At 32.0% G+C, this 20,132-nt stretch overlaps 1 pseudogene; it reads right to left on the bottom strand.

Moving 5' to 3' along the window:
* Nucleotides 1–326: 326 nt before the first annotated feature.
* LOC108986034 lies at nucleotides 327–1,607 on the bottom strand (annotated as a pseudogene).
* Nucleotides 1,608–20,132: the final 18,525 nt, after the last annotated feature.

Below are 20,132 nucleotides of genomic sequence, written 5' to 3'. Positions count from 1 at the left end.
TGTCTTGATTGATTGTGTCCCACTTATATTTTTATATCTATTTCCATGCAATATAGTAAAATAAATAGAAAAATTATATTTTGAAGTTGGTGTATAGAGCATTTTTAATATCTAAATCTTACAAATTAGATTTTAAAATTGAAGTAATGTGGTTGGTGTGCTCAATAGAGTAATTCCAAAAAAATATACTAAAAAATTTTTAGAAAGATTGTCAATTTTTTTTCTTATCCTAACAAGCGAATCATGTTAATTTCCAAACTACACAAACTATTATTAGAGACCATTCAAAACCACTAAGTTTGAAATGTGTAGTCTCTTCTAATTGATCAAATGGAAATGCTATATGGAACTCCTTTTCTAGTTACGCTAGGGTTGGAAAATAGCTTCAAAAGCTCATACGGCACAACCCTAGCTCCTACTCTATTCTTCAAACTACTGTTCGCATTCCTTTCATCAATTATCCTTTTAAGTTCCCTCAATCTCCCATGGAACCTCGCAAATGCTTCCTTTATGAACGGATCTTCAGCCCACGATGGCTCACTTTTCTCCCCAAGGTATTCCTCATCGTGTGAATGATTAAACAATATATCCAAAACATCCATCACTCTTGTTGCTTGAAGCTGTGAATGGAAGCATTGCAAAAGTGCGTGTTTAGGTTTTTTCATGAACTTTTTCCATTCTTCTTCAGTTGGGTCTTCGGTGGGCATGTTGGTTTTAGCAACGGTTGGCCAATTTGGGAAGTAGCCCCCGTAAGCATATTGACCGAAGTTGGTGGCGGCATGGTGCTCGAAAGTCACCTAAGTGATCGTTGTGAGGATATCGATAAGGTCTTTTTGGGTTTTGAGAACCGGCCATCATGGTTCATCCTTTTTGCCGGCATGGCCAACTGTTCGAATTTCCGTTCACCATGGTTGGAGCTCTTGATCAAACTCCATAAGGCTAGGGTCAGGGTAGTAGTGGTTGACATAGTCTATGATGGAATCCCATAAGATGAGACCATCATAGGCGTAAGGGTAGTATTTGATTGTTAGCCTTAGTCCATGAGGAGCAGTTGGATCCTCAACGGCCATTCCCCTGCATACATAATTGCAAAAGAGCCTATCGATCTTAAAATTTGATATATGGGAATTAGATTATACACATTATTGAAAGACTATAATATGCCATGCACTGGATTGCCAATAAGTTGCAAAGCAACAAGTTTTCTGTTTGTTAGAGTACTTCTACTTATAGTTGATATGTATTATTCAGCTTCTAGGGTTTGATTTAGGATAGCGTCTTCCTCCAAACTGGTTTGGAAAAAGCTTCCTCTAATTCCATCTATAAAAATGGCAAGTGTTCTTAGAACATATGACAATTTATAAACATATGCCTTTTTAAAAATCTAAATTTAAAAACTGTATATGATGTCATGTGTCCCTTTATTAAGAAAATATGAGTTTCTTTGCATGCTCAAAGGACACATGAAAAATTTTTAAATGGGTTGGTGGATCGGTTTGGAGGAAAACTCTTTTATTAGAATTTTTATTTTTGAAACTCTAAAAGATTGGCTAATTAGAAAGTAGGTACCTGCTAATTAGGTCAGCAGGAAGTGACTCCTAGAGATCATAGGCGGCAGAGCAGATTTCCATGGAATATTTGCCAGTTGCGAATGCAGACTCAATGGTGCCACTTGCATTGATAAGTGCTTCTCGAGCCAGAGCATTGATCTCCTCCATTGTGTAAAGAAAATGAGGGTGCAACAGTTTGTAGATTGGAAAAGAGATTAGTCAAATCATTTCCCTCATTAATATAAATCAAATTGAGTTTTGAAGGAAAAACCATAGCAAATAATTAGTTTATAAAGTAGTGGGAAATAATATATATCAGTGACTAACGAGCTGGTGATAGCCAGAGTCATGGGCAAGGACATGGGCTTTAGCGAAACTTCTCTTGAATGCCAAGAAGGTGCATAAACTTGCTTTCAATGCAGCTTTCTGTACATAACAATAATATGAAAAACAAAAAAAAAAACTACTGTTAATAGCAGAGTGTGTTAGGAAAGAAACTCTGCAATCAAACCATCTCTCTCGACTCTTGGGTTCTTCAAGTTTTCAACCCTTTTCCCTTGATTTCTTAATGAATTATAGCTATAAAACATCCAAAAATGATTGCTAATGGATGCAGCAACACCAAGTATTTGGGAGTGTTAGAATAGATATCATTACTTCAAACGTAATAAATCAATTATACTCAAGCATGTCTTTAAGAGAGACAAGAACAAAATCAAGTACTAGCTGAACCATTCACAAGCAAAAAAGTTAGATCGATGATGGTCAACAAAGGGTAGACATGCAAGAAATTATCCAACACTAAAAGGAATAGCTTATGCCAACGATTGGATATATCAAAGTTGAGAAAATGATAAACATACACCACTTTTTACAACGTTTCATACAACTATGTTTTAAATTAGGAGCATTTTTGTAAAGTAACTTATAAAACGATGGGTTTGTATGCCAGCCATGCTTGTAGAATCTATTAACATATCATGTGAATGACATTCCATCCTATGATAGTATGAGAACGAGTATCACATCATCCACACTCCCAGAGTAATAATTTTCCATTGATGATAGTCTACAGATCATGTTAACTCTGGCATATGCGATCAACTAATCATTTGATTGAGGAAAAAAAGAATGTATCAACAGAATTAGAAATATTGCTTCAATCCATATTGAAAACACAACAATATGTAATTAAACATGATGAAATGGCAATAAACCTTTATCATTGTCGACAAATAGATAGGAAATAAGTCCAAAGATCATTTTATTATAAGCAAGGGAAGCACTCTTAACATAAATTTTTCATTTTTTTATTTTAAGGAAAAGAGTCACAAAAATGACTGAAAATTCTATCGTACCTTCTCTTTAATTATGAATGAGATCTAGAATTTGATTATATGAAAATTCTTGTAGTACATGCCATATGTAGAGACGAAGTACCTTGACTTTTATTAATCATAATTTTTATCGAACACAAATGTGAATTCTACATCCTGAATGGAAGATACAATAGTCATACACTCAAAAATCTATTTCAATTTGCTAAAAGAAATCAGAGGCATTACAAGCTTGTCTCAAAGTCTTCAACTAGACGAACTAAAACTATTTACATATTTACAGCAAGTTAGAGTTTATATATTATTATCCACGTATGGATTTCACCCCTTTCTAGATGACAGAAAGTTAAATTCATGTCAGTTACATGAATTTAACTTGTTTATTATTGTGAAGGAAATATTGTCGGGAGATTCCAAGACAGGCGAATTGTCCATTTTTCTCTCCCGAGGGGTGCTCCGACTATTACTCGCAGACGATATAGTGATTTTCTCAAATGGGTGTAAAGCTTCCATTAAGGTGATATCAGAGTCTCTTGAAAGTTATGAAACATGGGCTGGTCAGAAAGTTAGGAAGGAAAAATCCTCTATCATCTTTTCTAATCTTATCTCAACAGCTAGAAGAAGACAAATATTGCGATTTACTAGCTTTTCAGAAGGTTCTCTATCTTTTAAATATTTGGGAATTCCAATCATATTTGGAAGATTGAATTCGATCCACTTTGATGACCTTACTGGGAAGATTAGTGTGAGAATTGGAGGCTGGATGTCTCGCTTACTATCCAGTGGGGCAAGATTGCTATTGGTAAAACATGTGCTTAGCAGTATTCCAATACATATGTTGTCCATCTTTCAGGTCCCGAAGACAGTTTTAAGGTCTTTTAATCGCTCTCTGAGTAATTTCCTCTGGGGATACAAGGATGATAAACCAAAGAGACACTGGAAAGGATGGGATAAACTATGCATTCCGTCTAGTGAGGGAGGCCTTGGTATTCGAAATTTTTAGGATACTCAAAGATCTCTACACATGAAATTTGCTTGGAAATTATTGACTACTGACTCCCTATGGTCTCGATTTTTCAAAGCCAAATATGTGAAGGAGGGTCACATCTCTTTTGTGAATCCTAATAAAGGGTCTCGGTTCTGGAAGATCATAACCAGTTGTATCCCAGAGATCATGGAACACTCAAAATGGAAGCCAAAGGAAGGAAAGATCTCCTTCTGGTTTGATAAAAAGGTTTGGATAAGATAGAAATAGAGATGGATTCACTAATTGTGGTAAACTGGTTCCGAAATGCAAAATGTCTTATTTGGTACCTTGTAGATTTCTGGGAGGAATTGATGGACTTACTACGTGGCATGGTGTTCTCAATCAGACATATTTTCAGACAAGGAAATGCTCTAGCTGACTACTTGGCTAGGTTGGCTTCGGATGACTGTGTAGGATCTTGGACTGAGATGGCCTCTGCCCCTCCCCTGTTGAGGGGTTTGATTCGGACAGACAAAATTGGAATTCCTTATGTTAGAAATGCTTTGTAGTTTGGTTTTAATTTTCTAGTTTTGTTGTTGTCTGCTGTCATAACTTGGACAAACTTGGACTTATTGGTGCATTTTATTTTCTGGTTGGTTGTTGCCTGCTGTCAAAGCTGGGATGTATTTTGCTCACTCTATTACCACAGTTTCTCAGCCATAAGTGAGCTTTAATCAAATCCTGGAGGTGTTTTCCTCCTTTATATATATAAAAAAAGGCATGTATTTAGAAGTATATGCCAGCATGGACTTGATAGGGAATCTGCAATGTGACTCAGCTGTAAGATTGTCAATCTTGAAAGAAGATCTACTGATCGAAGCAACTTCAAGGATGAAAAATTAGAAAAATATGACATTAAAATTCCTCGAAAATCTTCTCTCTTTAAAGCCCGAGAGTGCGGTGCACGGGACCGCGGTTTACTCTGTAGGCGTGGGTCCGAGAGGGTGCATTGGAGAGGTTCTCCAACGTAATTAAAAAAAAAAAGAAACAAAGGAATGACAAAATTTAAGATTGAGTTTAATCAAGCAACCAAAATGAGAACCTAGGTTGCCAAGACCTCGAATTCCCCACTGCCAACAACATAAAGTAGTCACCTTCACCACCCTGCAAAATGTAATAATCATGGCACTCCTGCATAATTCCAAAAGTCCAGCCAGAATTATATTTAGAATGCACTCTCCAGTTTGCTGAGTAAGTCCCCAAGCAATTCAATCCAGGGTCCAGTGTCATGAATGAAATCCCACCCATAGATTTGATGCAACGCATGCATAAGGTGCCAAGGACACCGTATACAACTTATCATTTTGAAGGCCAATTTCAGAATATCCAACAAAGGTTTACAGTTGTTTCAAGGTTAATTATTTCTCGGTATATATACATTCACATATCATCATGTACAACAGTAATAGTAGTACTTCATTGATATTGTTTTAATATAAAGATGAAGCCCATTCTGTGCTTAGCTTGCCCAACACATAGGTTTATCAGTTACCATTCCTCTGGTTTACAAGAATTTTCATAAAAATTTTGATCATTAATAAAGTTTAACTTGATTAAAAAATAGTTTTACTTCTGAAAATTCTCTCAAAACGGCTTCCTTTGTTGCAGCTTTAGCTTTTAGCAATCTAGATGGAGAAGATGGAGATGCCCCTAAGTAAGAAACTTGAATGAATCTCATGATACCACCATGTTCTTTGGCAATCTGCACAAGTTAATACAGATGAGAAAGAAAAGAATGGAAAATCTATGTCCCACAAAAAAAGGAAATATCATCAAACACCCAATCTGCAACAATATTCTTACAACTCCACTATTCAGGTACACAAAAAAAAACATCGTGCCTATTCTTTTTTTCCCGAAGGTGGTGTCCTGCGTGCCCCTAGCAAAGAGATTTTTGGCTGATAATTTAGCTGTTGATGCAATCTTCGACTCAGTTTCTGAATTTACTTTCTTGTTTCTACTAATTGCAAGTCAGATCAGAAAGCAAGCCAGATCACAAAAACCCAAAAACCATAAAAAACCATCATATCACAAGCCAGATCAGATAAAAAAGAAAAAGAAAAGAAAAGAGAGAGACAAGCTATGAGAGAGATAAGGTTACTTTCCACTAAGAAACAAATCCAAGAGTTGGCATTGGGATAGCTGAAAATAAAAGTTCATTTGAAGCCTGATCTAAAATCCCAAACTCCAGATTTGCCCAAAAACATAACTTCCATCAATTATTGTCTGCCCATATAGTCTAGGGGTGGCAAATTGTGTTTTGTCATGAACATTCGATTGTATAGGTAAACCCGAACCCAATCCGTTAAGCTAAACATGTCAAATTTTCAAATCCTAACCCAACCTATTTAGATAACAGGTCGGGTTACCTGTTTAATAATTAATTAGAAATATGTTAATGCAACACTACTTATTTAAACCAGTATGTTTCATGTAAATTGGTTGAAGTAAAACACATAATTTATTTGACCTGATTAAACATAATTTCACATAAAAGTTAAAATTTATATTTATTAATAACCACAATACTTTAAAAAATATATATAAATATTTTTCAAATTTTAACATATAATAAAACCAATATTATTAGCCATACAATAACAAATATGAGCATAAGTCTAAAATTACAATCCCAATAATAAAAATAAGAAAAACATAATCATATTAAGAAATACTAATATTACAATTTAATAATAATAAATTTTAATTTGGAAATAAATTATAAATGAGTCAAAACGGGTTGATTTTGTGTTAAGCAGATTAACCCGTTATTGACCCGTTTATAAATTGTGTTTTAACGAGTCAATCCATTTTGACCGAACGCGTTAACATCAAACTCAAACCTGCTAATTTTGTGTTGTGTTCATATTAAATTCACGAGTCGTGTAACATATTGCCACTTCCAATATATAGCAGTTAAAAAAATTACTCTTGAAATAAATTTAACAAAAAAAAAAAAAAACAAATGCCCAATACCCATTTACCTCTGAAAGAGCAACGATATTCAACTCTCTCGAGCCAAAAATAGTGAAAGCACACTTTTTTGTGTCCTTGAGTGATTGAAAATAGAGGAAAATAAGGGAAATAAGAGAGACAAGTTAAAAAACTGAAACAAAGAGAACCGAGAGGTGGAGTTGAGAGAGAGAGGACCTTCAAACGAAGCAGTGAAGAGACAGATGATCAGAGAAACAGGGAAAGAATGAGAGATCAGAAGATATAAATAGAGGAACCAAGGAGGATGACAAGGGGTAGTCGACCGACGAGGCGTGGTGGTAGAGTTAGCTGGTGGACTGCGGCGTGGGTTCCAAGGAGCCAGAGGAGGGCTTCTAGATTTTTCCTTTTCGGCAAGAGAGAAAATATCATGGGGCGTCTGAGTTTGTGATTGATGGGTAATGATAAAGTGTCAAAAAATACATGATTAAGCTGTTAAAGTGAATAAATTGTTTAACCAAAAATGAATTAAGCACTTAACTATGCAGTAGTTTTTAGTACTTAACTTAATGTTAAATCTTGATATTTTACACTTAAAAAGAATTTATAATGCAACTGTTAAGCCACATTAGAATTAATATCTCAATTTTACCCCTCCCATTGTGAACACTTCATCCTAATTGATGTAGGGCATTTTTGGAAAAGGCCTACCAATTGGACTGACTGACAGAAGAATGTGAGGACCACACGCTTAGGGATGAAAGGGAGTGCACTGGAACGTTGGGCACAATCGAAAGCCAGAGCACGGCATGAAACTACGGAACAATTGGGGAGTGGAAATGCAAGGTGCAGGGGCACGTATGGGCTTGCTACACGCTGGGCTTGCTGGCTGGAATCAAAGGCTGGGCAGATTCACGCACGAGGGACTAAAGGCACGATGGCATATGGCCTCAAGTGCGGAAGTGGAGCAGAAATCCCAGGGGAAATGGGCACAAGCAGCACTGCCAGGGGCATATAAAAGGAAAAAAAGATCATGCTGGAAGGGGTTGTTGTTTTTCTAGGAATATTTTTCTACCGCAGCTTTGTTTATGCGCCTAGCAACCCATCTATGAGTTCTAGTTTTTCTTGTTTTAATTTCTATTTTCCGAAAAGATGATGTTAGGCTAACTTTGTAGCGTGAGTTGTGGAGAGTGTCTTTTCTTGTTTCTCTTATTAGCTATGTAAATAGCTCTTTCATAAACAAGTTCCTCACACAAACACAACACATTATATACTTGCTCAACATGAATATTGTTGTCCTTGTGGAAATGACCATGAAATTTACTCATCTACTACTTTGATAGCTTCTGCACTTGGAAGACAGATTTAGAAGGCCATCAAGTAACAAACAGGATCGAAGACTCTAGCCTCCACCCTCCCATCAACCTACCAAAACATCCCTCAACAGACAATGTCCCAGAACCTAATGTGTAGAAGAACCAAATTCAAGTCCTGTAAGAACCAAATAAACAAAGACGAATGAGAAAGACCAGAACTAAGCCTATACTCAGTCAAAAAATAAACGAAATCGAAAAGACAAAAAGAGATCACTACAGTCGGTCAAATAGGGCAAAACGAAGACATGTGAATAAAACAAAAGCGAGTCAAAAGGACAAACACGGAAAATGAGAAAGATGGAGGGACGAAAATGGAAATGAAAAATGGTCCAAAATTCACTATTCCTTTCTGGATAGCCTCTTTTATTCAAATTCATAGAATATATATATATATATATACACTAGTAAGGCACTATGTGTGATGCACGTGGGCCCAGTTGATGATTTTTGTTATGTCTTAAATGTTCAACTATAAACAGGTAGAGTTTCATCTATATTTTAAGAATTTTCTCCCTACAACACATATCACATATATAAAGTAATCATAAGTATAATACAAATACTTCCACAAACGTATTTATAACTACACACAGATACTTTGTACTTATATATTACAAGCATCGAAAATTTTAAAGAAAAGATTTTAAACAACTATGTTAGTGTTTTAGGGATGTTATTAATAGACAGAAGATTAAGTTATTCTGGTGCAATTGTCCATATCCGTTAATTTGTGTGCCTAAGAGTATTATCCATTCTTTTTCTCAAATTTGGTTTGCAATAATCTCCACATATGGGAGGTGCTTATGTAATGATGAAAACATATAAAAAGGTAATGTATTAAAATTTTCAAACGCATTTAGGAGTATAGATTTTACCTGGCCTCTATGTTCTATAAGATCCACTATTGTACAAAAGCAACTACTGCTATTGATGCGCTATTGTCATATACTTCTAGATATGCTCGATATCTAAAATTAATGAAGAAATTATTATTTCTTAATTTTAAAAGTTAATATGTTTTAATTATAATGTAGAAATTTATAATTTTAGAATATCACTAGAAATGATTACCTTGGTTGTGAGATTGTCATATTTTTGCAACTGTAACATAAAGAGTTCTCGTCCTGTTCATTTTCAGTTGCTTTGTTACAATTTCTGCAGGACATGTAGTTAATTGGTTGATGTAAATAAATCATTGAAAATTTTTCTCTAACAAAAAATGTTGCCCGCTGTGTTAAAATGGAACAATCAAGTGTATCACATACTAATCAAGAATAGATATTTATGGAAATAATTATTATTTAAATATAGAAGTAAAATAATTTTAAACAGAAATAAGAGATATGATTTTAAAGAATAAAATTTTATCGTTATTGGTGGTGCAGGTCTGACGATTTCTGCAATTTCAGATATCTTTATTATTGGGTCGACAGAACTGCTTGAAGCTTATCCACTTGGCGTATCGAAAATATTTCCAATTATTTCTTTGAGTGATCCATTATATTGTGTTGCCCTAAGAGTTTGGTTGATAATTAAAGTGAAGTATTAAAACTGGAGATAATATATATTGGACATATATGGTAGTATATTATGAAAAACCAATATGAAATTTATATTCGATTTAAATGAGAAATGGAATAAAGTTTTTTAGATAAGTTGTTTACCATGTACACATTGCAACAATAGACAGAAGAAGAGGTTCGATGGTGAAGACATTTGTTGATGTTGATGACAAAGATAGGTCTACATTATAAATATGTACGGATAAATATACAAATATACAATGGATAATTGATAAGAATGTTAATTCTAATGGAAACTACCATTATAAGAAGAAACTCATATTTGCATTCCTAGAATTATTGGTTTTGCCAGAATAAGGTTAGAAATTTCCTGGCATTCATTGTGAGCGAATCGATTCCATATTTTTAAACGCAACAGTTTAAGGCTATCAAAATTATAAACATAATTAAATTTCTAATAATAAGAGTAATATAGAATATCTATTACTATATATAAAAGTAGAGTCATATAATTCCGATGTGACATTCTATCCATAAAAATAGACATTCTATATATTAAATTTGAAGTGTTATGTTTATGAAGCAGTAAACCTTTTAAAAATGATGTTTCATTATGAACCATTGTAACTTTTAAGTTTCATTTCATTTCTTACATATAAAGATATAAACCGACTCAAGACATCACTCAAAAGCAGTAATTCAACATTTATATTGTTTTGTATTTTAAACGGAGTCATATGACTCCGATGTGATATTCTATCCATAAAAGTATGCATTCTACCCATTAACCTTGAAGTATTATGTTTATGGAACGGTAATCATTTTAAAAGCAATATTTCATTATGAACTGTTGTAATTTTTAAGTTTTATTTCTTTTCTTACATATAAAAATATAAACCGATTCAAGTCTCTACCTAAAGACACAATTTTAACATTATATTGTTTCGTCAAATAAATTGCCCTATAAACCTTTTCGAATTTCTCCACTATAAAACTCGGTCTCTTCTTAAATTTCTCTCCCTCATACACAACAATCCGAGCATTGCACGAGTTATAGGCTTGTTAAATTAAAAGCTTGATAAATGTAAGCAGATATATGTTGATCAATAATGTATATGTCTTGGACTAATCTTTTCCCTTGGCTGTTGTTCACTTCCTATGGCGGGTTCATATGAATTGCAACTGCCAAAATATCTAATTTACGAAGTTATTTTTTGTTTGTAACAAAAGAGAACTATATAAAAACATCGATATATTTATATAGTAGTTACCTATTTCGGCATTTGTGTCTTTGTACACGTCAAGTTCATTTAAAGAGATAATATTGTATTTTGGATGTCTAAGTGTTGCTTGCTCATCTTCGATGTCCTCAATTTTTCTCGAGTTTAATATCTGGTGGTACTCATACACTTCTCTTTAATGTCTTGGATGTAGTTTCTTCACAAAGGCATTGCTGATGTAGTAAGATTGATAGAAGTCTAGTGTATAATCACATAAATCGATGTCCTTGCAAGACATCATCGTTTGCACGCAATTTTCCCGTAAAAAGATAAAGATAAAAGGTATTTATTTAATTTTAAATGATAAACAAAATAGTGTTAAGTAATAAAGAAGAATATTTTAATCCCTCAGCGTCTATCAACATTAAATTTTGGTACCTCGTTGGTGAATTTTACACCACTCATTTTGGCGATTTTTCTCCGACAATCATTTTGATTTTCCAATTTCTGGTGGCTGAAGCAATGTCGTCAATGAATGTATACATGGTTTGCATGTTTACTACAATTAAAAATCTAGAAAGAAACATATGTTAATATATAGCATAAAATTTATAACACAATTAAATAAAATGATAGAATATATGAATAATAATAATGTTAAAAGAACTCAAATACTTACATGGTATTATAATGAGTTTATTAATATTAAAAAATTCCTATATACGATGTTTTTTGTGTAATTTGTTTCATAAACGGCAATTGTTGTTGATCTTATAAGCACTTTTACTGAATCAGCAGTTTGAGCTCTTAATAATGCAATATATAATTGTCTATAAGAAAATGCTGGTTCAGGTATGTTAATACAAAACTGTAAATTGAAGATTTTGAGAATTTTAAGGTTGTTCTAAAGATTTGAGAAAATAGATAAACCGTAAATTGAAGCATATGAAAAGTTGTATGGCAAAGCAATGTGTAAAATATGTAGGATAAAGAAGTGGTTGGGATAATGGTGGAAAACAAAAAAGATAGAAAACATTGTTGGAAAACGAAACCACAAGAGAAAACAATTGAGGATTTCCTTGAAAAAGAAGGAGCTTTTTGGGAAATAATGGATTTATAATAATAGACAGTTGGTAAAACAATTACATGAAGAAGAGTTCAGAATAAACCAGGAAAATAGGATAGAGATGGAAAAAAATACTTTCGATGAAAATACTTTTCACAATTTTGCAAATTTTGTTCTCTGCTTGTCAATTTCGGCATCACGTGGTATGTTTTGTTCTGCTTCTTCTTTTCAATTAAATATTTCTTATTGTTTATTAAAAAGTTTCTTTAGACGTAGTACTTAGGTGAAAAAATAATTACATGAACTCATTCCAAATATTGGACGAAATGCAAACAAGAAGAAAGCCCAAAAACAAGAACACTGGAATTTATACAAAAGTAAACTCGACTAAGGTTTGTTGGAATCTGGAAAATTTGAGAAAATTATAGTATCATTAATACTATGGAAAGAACAAAGAAGATTTAATTAACTCGTAAAAGGGTGGAGGAAACTGAGGTTGATGTCTTCTTATCAAACAGTTAGTGTGCACTATCATTGCTTCCTCTTCCATCTTCAACTTTTATTTTGCTTGGTGCATATTACATCAGAAATGCAAACTACTCACATAAATAAATCATGAAAAAAATAAAATAAAAACTTCAAATGTGAAAGAAAATTACACTGAGATGCGAAGAAGGAAGAAAATACTCTAATTTATTTGGTTATTTAAAAAAAATCAAATAACAAAAAAGAAAATTCAAACAGATTGAATAAAAATTTTCAACTCAGTCAAAAAATCAAACAAGAACATCAAAATATATAATACAGTGTAGATGTAAAAAACAAATTCTTAATACAAGAACAAAAAATCAATATATAGAAATAACAAAAAAGAAAATTCAAACAAATTGAATAAAAACTTTCAACTCAGTAAAAAAAATCAAACAAGAACATCAAAATATATAATACATGTGTAGATCTAAAGAAATTCTTAATACAAGAACAAAAAATCAATATACAGAAATAAGAAGAAAAAATAACATTTTTTTCAGATCTAAAGAATAAACCTTAGGATTTATAAGGAATTGCAAAAAAAATTTAACTAAAAAAAGGAGAACAAAATCTTAATATACAAGAAGTGTCAAAATAAAATATCTATATATTGTGAGAAACCCTAGGAAAAGAACAGAGAAGTCGAAGTTAATTGGGGAAGAAATGGTAGAAATTGAGATTGATGTCATTTTATCAAACACTTTGAACTTCGATAAGTTCAATGAAAAAAATAAAAAAAAAGCAAATCGAAACATAATCTATAATAGTTGTGTAGATTTAAAAAAAAAAAAAATCTTCAACTTAGCCAAAAACACTCATACTGATAGACGAAATAAATATAGATCGAAATGAGTAAACTTCTCCAAATCCACAACTTCCACAGAGCCTCAGATCATACCCAAAAAATATGCTCCTTATTGAGCAATGGAAATCGCAGGAGAAGATGCATATCATACCAGAAAGAAATAAAAAAAAAAAAAAAAGTAAATCCAAACATAATCTATAATACATGCGTAGATAAAAAAAAAAAACCTTCAAATTAGGCAAAAAATTCATACTAATAAAAACGAAATGAATATAGATCGAAATGAGTAAACTTTTCCAAACTCACGACTTATGGCCAAAACAATATGCTCCATATCGAGGAACACAAATCGCACAACAAGATGCATATCCAACAAAAAAAAAAAGAGAAGAAAAACCCAATATACAGAAAGATGAAGAAGAAAATAACATTGTATTCAAATTTGAGAAATAAACTTTAAGATTTTTAAGGACTTGCAAAAAAAAAAAAAAATTTGTGACAAACAAGGAAACAAATAAATAGAGAGAATAAAGAGATGAAGAAGTAAGGATTCTTCTTTGTTTCATTGAGCAACGCGAGATAAGGCTACGCAAGACGACGGTGTCGTGTTGGCATTGGTGCAGATGAGAGCAAAGGTAAGAGACAGAGAACAAGAGACAAAGAATAGAGAGAAGGAGAAACGGAGAGAGGCGTCTAGAAGGTGGGTTAGGTGAGAGAGGGTTTTGTGAGAAAATAAAGGGGGTGTCAGCACCGAGAGAAAGAAATAGAGAAGAAGAAAAAAAAACTAGGGTTTTTAGTATGGGTGTCAAATCATGTTAAAGGGTCGTGTTCGTATTGTGTCAAGACATGTACATGTACATTATACTTAATGGGTCAACCCTGAACATGACCCGTTAAGAATTTCGTGTCAAAATCTCAAACCCTAACACGACTCATTAAGATAACGGGTTGACACGACACGACATTTTTTGACCCGTTACTGAATATGAAATAGATTGAGAAGATAGGACACGACCTGACTCGTTTCAAGCCATTTACGTTAATGGGTTGAATAGACCCGTTTCAATCTATTTGACCTGATTGATTTTATATAAATATTAAAATATAAAAAATATTTATAAAAAATAAAAAACTAACTACAAGTCTAAAATTACAATCCAATCAATAAAAATACCGACACTAAAATTCCAACAATACCAAATATGATAAATACACAATTACACAAATATGGTAAATATACATTGTAATAATATTAAAGCTACAATCCCACATGTGATAAACACACATTAAAAATATTAATGTAACTATCCAAAATATGATTGAAATGTAAATTCAACTTTCTTAACGAGTTGACCCATTAAGCAATCGTGTCTTAACGGGTCAACCCGTTTTGACCCAAACTTGTAAGGCTAAACTCAAACCCGTTTTTATTGTGTCGTTAGTTTTTTATTTTTTATAAATAATTTGAGTTTGGCCTTACGGGTTTGGGTCAAAACGGGTCAACCCTGTTAAGCAATTGTGTTTTAAAGGGTCAACCAGTTTTATCGTGTCGTGTTCGTGTTGGGTTAACGGGTTGTGTCACATATTGCCACCTCTAGTTTTTAGATGTCTAAACGGTATCATATCGGGTTGGGCTAGGCTGGGCTGGGCCTTTTGTAGGAAATTGGGAAGGACAACTTTGGGCTTCATTTCTTTTTTTTTTTTTCCCTTGACATGTGACAAATATTTAATCTTATAAATGATTTTTTAGACAGATATTACAAATTGTACTTTTTGAAGCAGAATGTTTACCATCAGTGGCATCATGTCAACATTGTGAAGCAAAATGTTTTTTTATCATGAACCCAATGGCTTCTGTTGTGCTGATGGAACAATATCATTGACTCCTAATCATATTTCTGACCAATTTGATCAATTATTCACTTTTGGTTCAGCTGAATCTAAAATTTTTCGTACATATGTACGTACATACAATAATAAGTTTGCTTTCACGTCATTTGGAGTAAAATTCAATAGAAATCTTTGTAGAAGAAACAAAGAAATTTACACATTTAGAGTTCAATGACAGATCTATCATTACATTAACAATTTAATTCCCAAAGATGGACATTCATCATATTTACAGTTATATTTCTACAATACCAAACATGAATTACAAAATCGTATTGATGATACAAAAAGATTAGATCATTCTATTATTACTCAATAGATAAATATACTTAGAATTAATCCATATTGTCATTTCTTCCGAACGTTGAGCAACATGCCAAATCTTGAAAATCATATAATTCACATAAGATCAAATATTGGTTTAGATCAACGTGTTTATAACGCTCCATCGGTATCACAAGTTGCCACTATTTGGATAGAAAATGATAATTGTGCAGAACAAAAAGGCAGAAACATTATCATTTTTAGCCAAACAAGTGGAGTCATATTGTCCAATTTATTTTGACTATTATGATCTACTACAATATCTATTATTATTTCCTTTCGGCGATTTGGATTGGCATCAAGGACTTGAAAAGGTTTAGAAAAATCAATATTAGTAAATGCTCATACATTAGAAATCGCTGATCTCCAACGGTTAAATAGTGCAGAAGAGTTACTTCGAATTGAAGAATAAGGTAATAATCACTTTTAATCCGTTAACTCATTTATCTTAAAATTTATATCTTTATACTTCAAAATTTCTTTTTATAATCATTTTAGTTCTAAAGAAAAAGAAGAAAGAGTCAACAGTTTCTTGCCGTGAACATTATTGTTTCAAATTACAATTAGAGATGCATACAAATCAATTATGTTATTATCCGATTGTTTATTACAACATTTTGTCGTTGATATGTACATCAAAATTGAAATATCAAAATTAGATTATTTCTATTCAAAACAACAAGAAATTAGATCATATGTTTATTAGGATATTGTCGATAGTATTTCAATTGGTGAAACTAATACTTTAAAAATTGGAAGATGTATTATCCTACCTTCATCTTTTATTGGAGGTCCAAGAGATACGCGCAAAAGATATATGGAAACAATGACATTAGTTCAATGTTTTGGCAAACCTGATATTTTCCTAACTATGACATGTAATCTAAGTTGGAAAGAAATCTTAGACCAATTGAATCCACATGAAGAAGTTCAAAATTGTTCTGATCTAATTATACATATCTTTAGAGCAAAATTAGAAGATCTAAAAAATGGCTTGTTTAAACTAAATTCTTTTGGCAAAGTTACAGCATATGCATATACAATCGAACATAAAAAAAAAAGAAAAAAAAAAGAGGTTTACTGCATGTTCATTTCTTAATTATACTACAAAAAGATTGGAGAATTTACGCTCCTGAATCTTTCAATGAAATTGTTTCAGCAGAGATATTTGATAAAACCAAGAATTTACATTTATATAAAACTGTCGTTAAGCATATGATGCATGGCCCTATGGAATACTGAATCCAACCAATATATGTATGAAAAGGAACGGTACTTGCTAATACATCAGCAACAATTGTAAAAAAATAAAATAAAAATGGTTCTACAAAACATCTCGTCTACACTTGAATCGATGGAAAAAAACATAAATGTGCATAATTTCATTCCCATTGATATATTGTCTGGTAACGACGCATTTGCAAATAAATAAATTTATGATGAAGAAAATGTTACAATTTCGGAAGAAGATATCTTTGCTTCAAAACTTCTAAATTCTTAACAAAAAGATGCATTGATCCTTCAAACTTTATTGGCAAATGAACCTGTTGCATTTTTCACTGATGGCCCTGCTGGTACTGAAAAATATTTCTATATAAAGCACTTGCTGAAATTAGATCAAAACATATATTAGCAATTGCAATTGCAATTGCATCATCTAGTATTGCTACATATATTTTACCTAGAGGGCAAATATCATATTCACGCTTTAAATTTTCATTAAATGTAGACAAAAACAGTTCATGTAATGTCATCAAACAAGAAAATGTTGTTATACTGTTACATCTTACGAAATTAATTATATGGGATGAAGCACCTATGTCCGCAAAACAATCAATAGAATAATTGGATAAGATGTTGCGAAACATAACTGATACAGATCTCCCTTTTGGTGGAAAATTTATTATCTTTTGGGGAGGTTTTCGTCAAATATTGCCTGTAATTCGTAAAAGCACAAGAGAATAACAAATTGATGCAAGCTTAGCCTGTTCTTATTTATGGCCTACTTTAAAAAATCAAATTAATAGAAAATATGAGAGCCAAATTAGATCCCGATTTGTCACAGTATTTAATTGAAGTTGGCAATGGTAATGCACCAATTACCATCGATGAAAAGATAAAATTCCTTATAACAATGACATTGAATCTCTAAATTCTTTATTAAATGTTGTTTTTGGAAACATTTATGACTATTCAAAAAATTTCATCGAGATGGCAAGTCAAGCTGTATTGACACCAAAAAATTAATTAGTTGATGAAATAAATGCTATATTGATTGAAAGATTTCTGGGAGATATGGTTCGATTTTAGAGTTTTGACGAAACAGTTGATGCATCTGAACAAGGTGTTATGGAAGGTTTTTTAAATACGTTAACAACAAACAGACTGTCACCACATGAATTATTGCTTAAGAAGGATTGTCCAATCATGTTACTTAGAAATATAAATTTTTCAAAAGGTTTATGCAATGAAACACGGTTGTTTTGTTGCAATTTTAGTCGTAATATCATCGATGCACAAATTTTAGTTGGTCATCACAGTGGAAAAATAGTGTTTATACCTAGAATTCCATTATTGCTAGATACATGTGAAAATAATGGGTTTCTATTTAAAAAAGCATAATTTCCTATTAGATTAAGTTTCGCAATGATAATAAATAAATTGCAAGGATAAACATTAAATTATGTCAGGATATATTTACTTGAACCAATATTTTCTCATGGACAATTACATGTCACATTATCAAGAGCAAAAATTGCTAATTTAGTGAAAATTCTTATAAGACCAACAATAGCTGGTGTTTACGGAGCAAATTACACCGATATGTTAGCATTGACAAACTCATCATAGCATTATATAAGTATTTAAATCTTTCTCATGCTGCTATTATTTAGGTATTATATTATTATTTTTAATTCTACTATAGGTTTTATACTATAGTTCGATGCACCAAGAGGATCAATCTCAAGCAATACCATCGACACAACAATAAAGATTTCTGACAATGACGATATAGTTTTATTCCTTGAAATTAAATTCCTCCCTCCTGTTAAAAATTATTTTTTTTCCTATGTTCAAATAATAATGATTTCCATAAATATTTACTCACAATTATTATATGATATGCTTGTCTAAATCTGTCTTAATGTAGAGACCGTAATTTTTGGTTAAAGGAAGATTTTCCATGATTGATCTACATCAGCCATTCTTCTACATGTCTTGTACAAATTGTAACAAAGCAACTAGCTATGAGTACACTGAGAAATTCATATGCTACAGTTGCAAGAACATGACTGTCTCACAACCACGGTAAACATTTTTTTTTTCATATTTTCAAATTATATAGATTATTACATCATAATTAAAACATATTAACTATTAGTATTAACGAATAATAATCTTTCCATTAATTTGAAATGTCGAGCATATATGGAAGTATATGACGATAGTACATCTATAGCAGTTGTTAGTTTCGGCTCAACAGCAGAACAAATCATGAATTGCACAATCATGGATCTTCTTGAACATGGAGGCGAGGTAAAATCTTTATTCATAAATCTATTTTAAAAAATGGATGCATTACTTGTTTATATGTTTCCATCATTATAGGATCATCTCCCATATTTCGAAAATATTGCAATTGAAATTTCAAAAAAAGGAATAGATAATCCATTTAGGTGCACAAATAAATTAATATTGACAGTTGCGCCAGAACAAATTGAACGTACTCTCTGTCAATGCTATACTTGAAGCAAGAACATAAATGTTTCAAATGTCTCATTTAAAACTTGTCGTTGTTCTAATATATACTTCAAAAATATCTATATATAGTTGTGAATAGGTTTTTGTCAATTGTTGTATTATAATTGTAGATACTTTGCAAGTGGTGTAAATGATGTGTAGTGTAAACAAAGAATTTTTTTTAAAATATAGATGAAACTCAATCTATTTATAAACAATTCAACTTTTTTAAATTTTAAAACAATAATAATATTAAAAAATAATATTTTAAACTATCATCTAAAATAAAAAATTATCATCTCACTATCCAAATTTGCCCTAAGAATTGCATGACTTTTTTTTTTTTTTATATCAAATCATAACTTGCATTAATCATAGAATATGGCCTTCAACCATTACAATTGTCTTAATACAATCAACTACATAGTCAACATCAATTAATTCATGCTCCATATTGATAGCTTGTTGTGCCAATTGGTGAGCAGCCCCATTAAGTTCCCTCTTGACATGATGAATTTTCCATGTTGTGATTGCCATTAGTTGCTGCAAATCTGAAGCAAAACAATGAAACTTTTCTACAGTTTATTCTATTAGGCCAATCATTGCTTGCACCACTTGACACGAATTCCCTTAAAAAATCACATAATTCAAACCCAGTTCTTTACAAAAATTAGCAGCAGTAAGTAGACCCTTAGCTTATGCAATGGCTGGATCAACACAATAGAACTTGGGTTGCATTAAACTAGCAAGAACAGAACCCATATCATCCCTAATGATGACCCCAATACCAATCTTGTTAGTCTCATATCTA

The sequence above is a fragment of the Juglans regia genome, chromosome 5 (genome assembly GCF_001411555.2).
Source record: "Juglans regia cultivar Chandler chromosome 5, Walnut 2.0, whole genome shotgun sequence".
Taxonomy (NCBI): Eukaryota; Viridiplantae; Streptophyta; class Magnoliopsida; order Fagales; family Juglandaceae; genus Juglans; species Juglans regia.
Note: the sequence above shows the minus strand (reverse complement) of the source record. Positions and strands in the feature narration are given on the sequence as shown.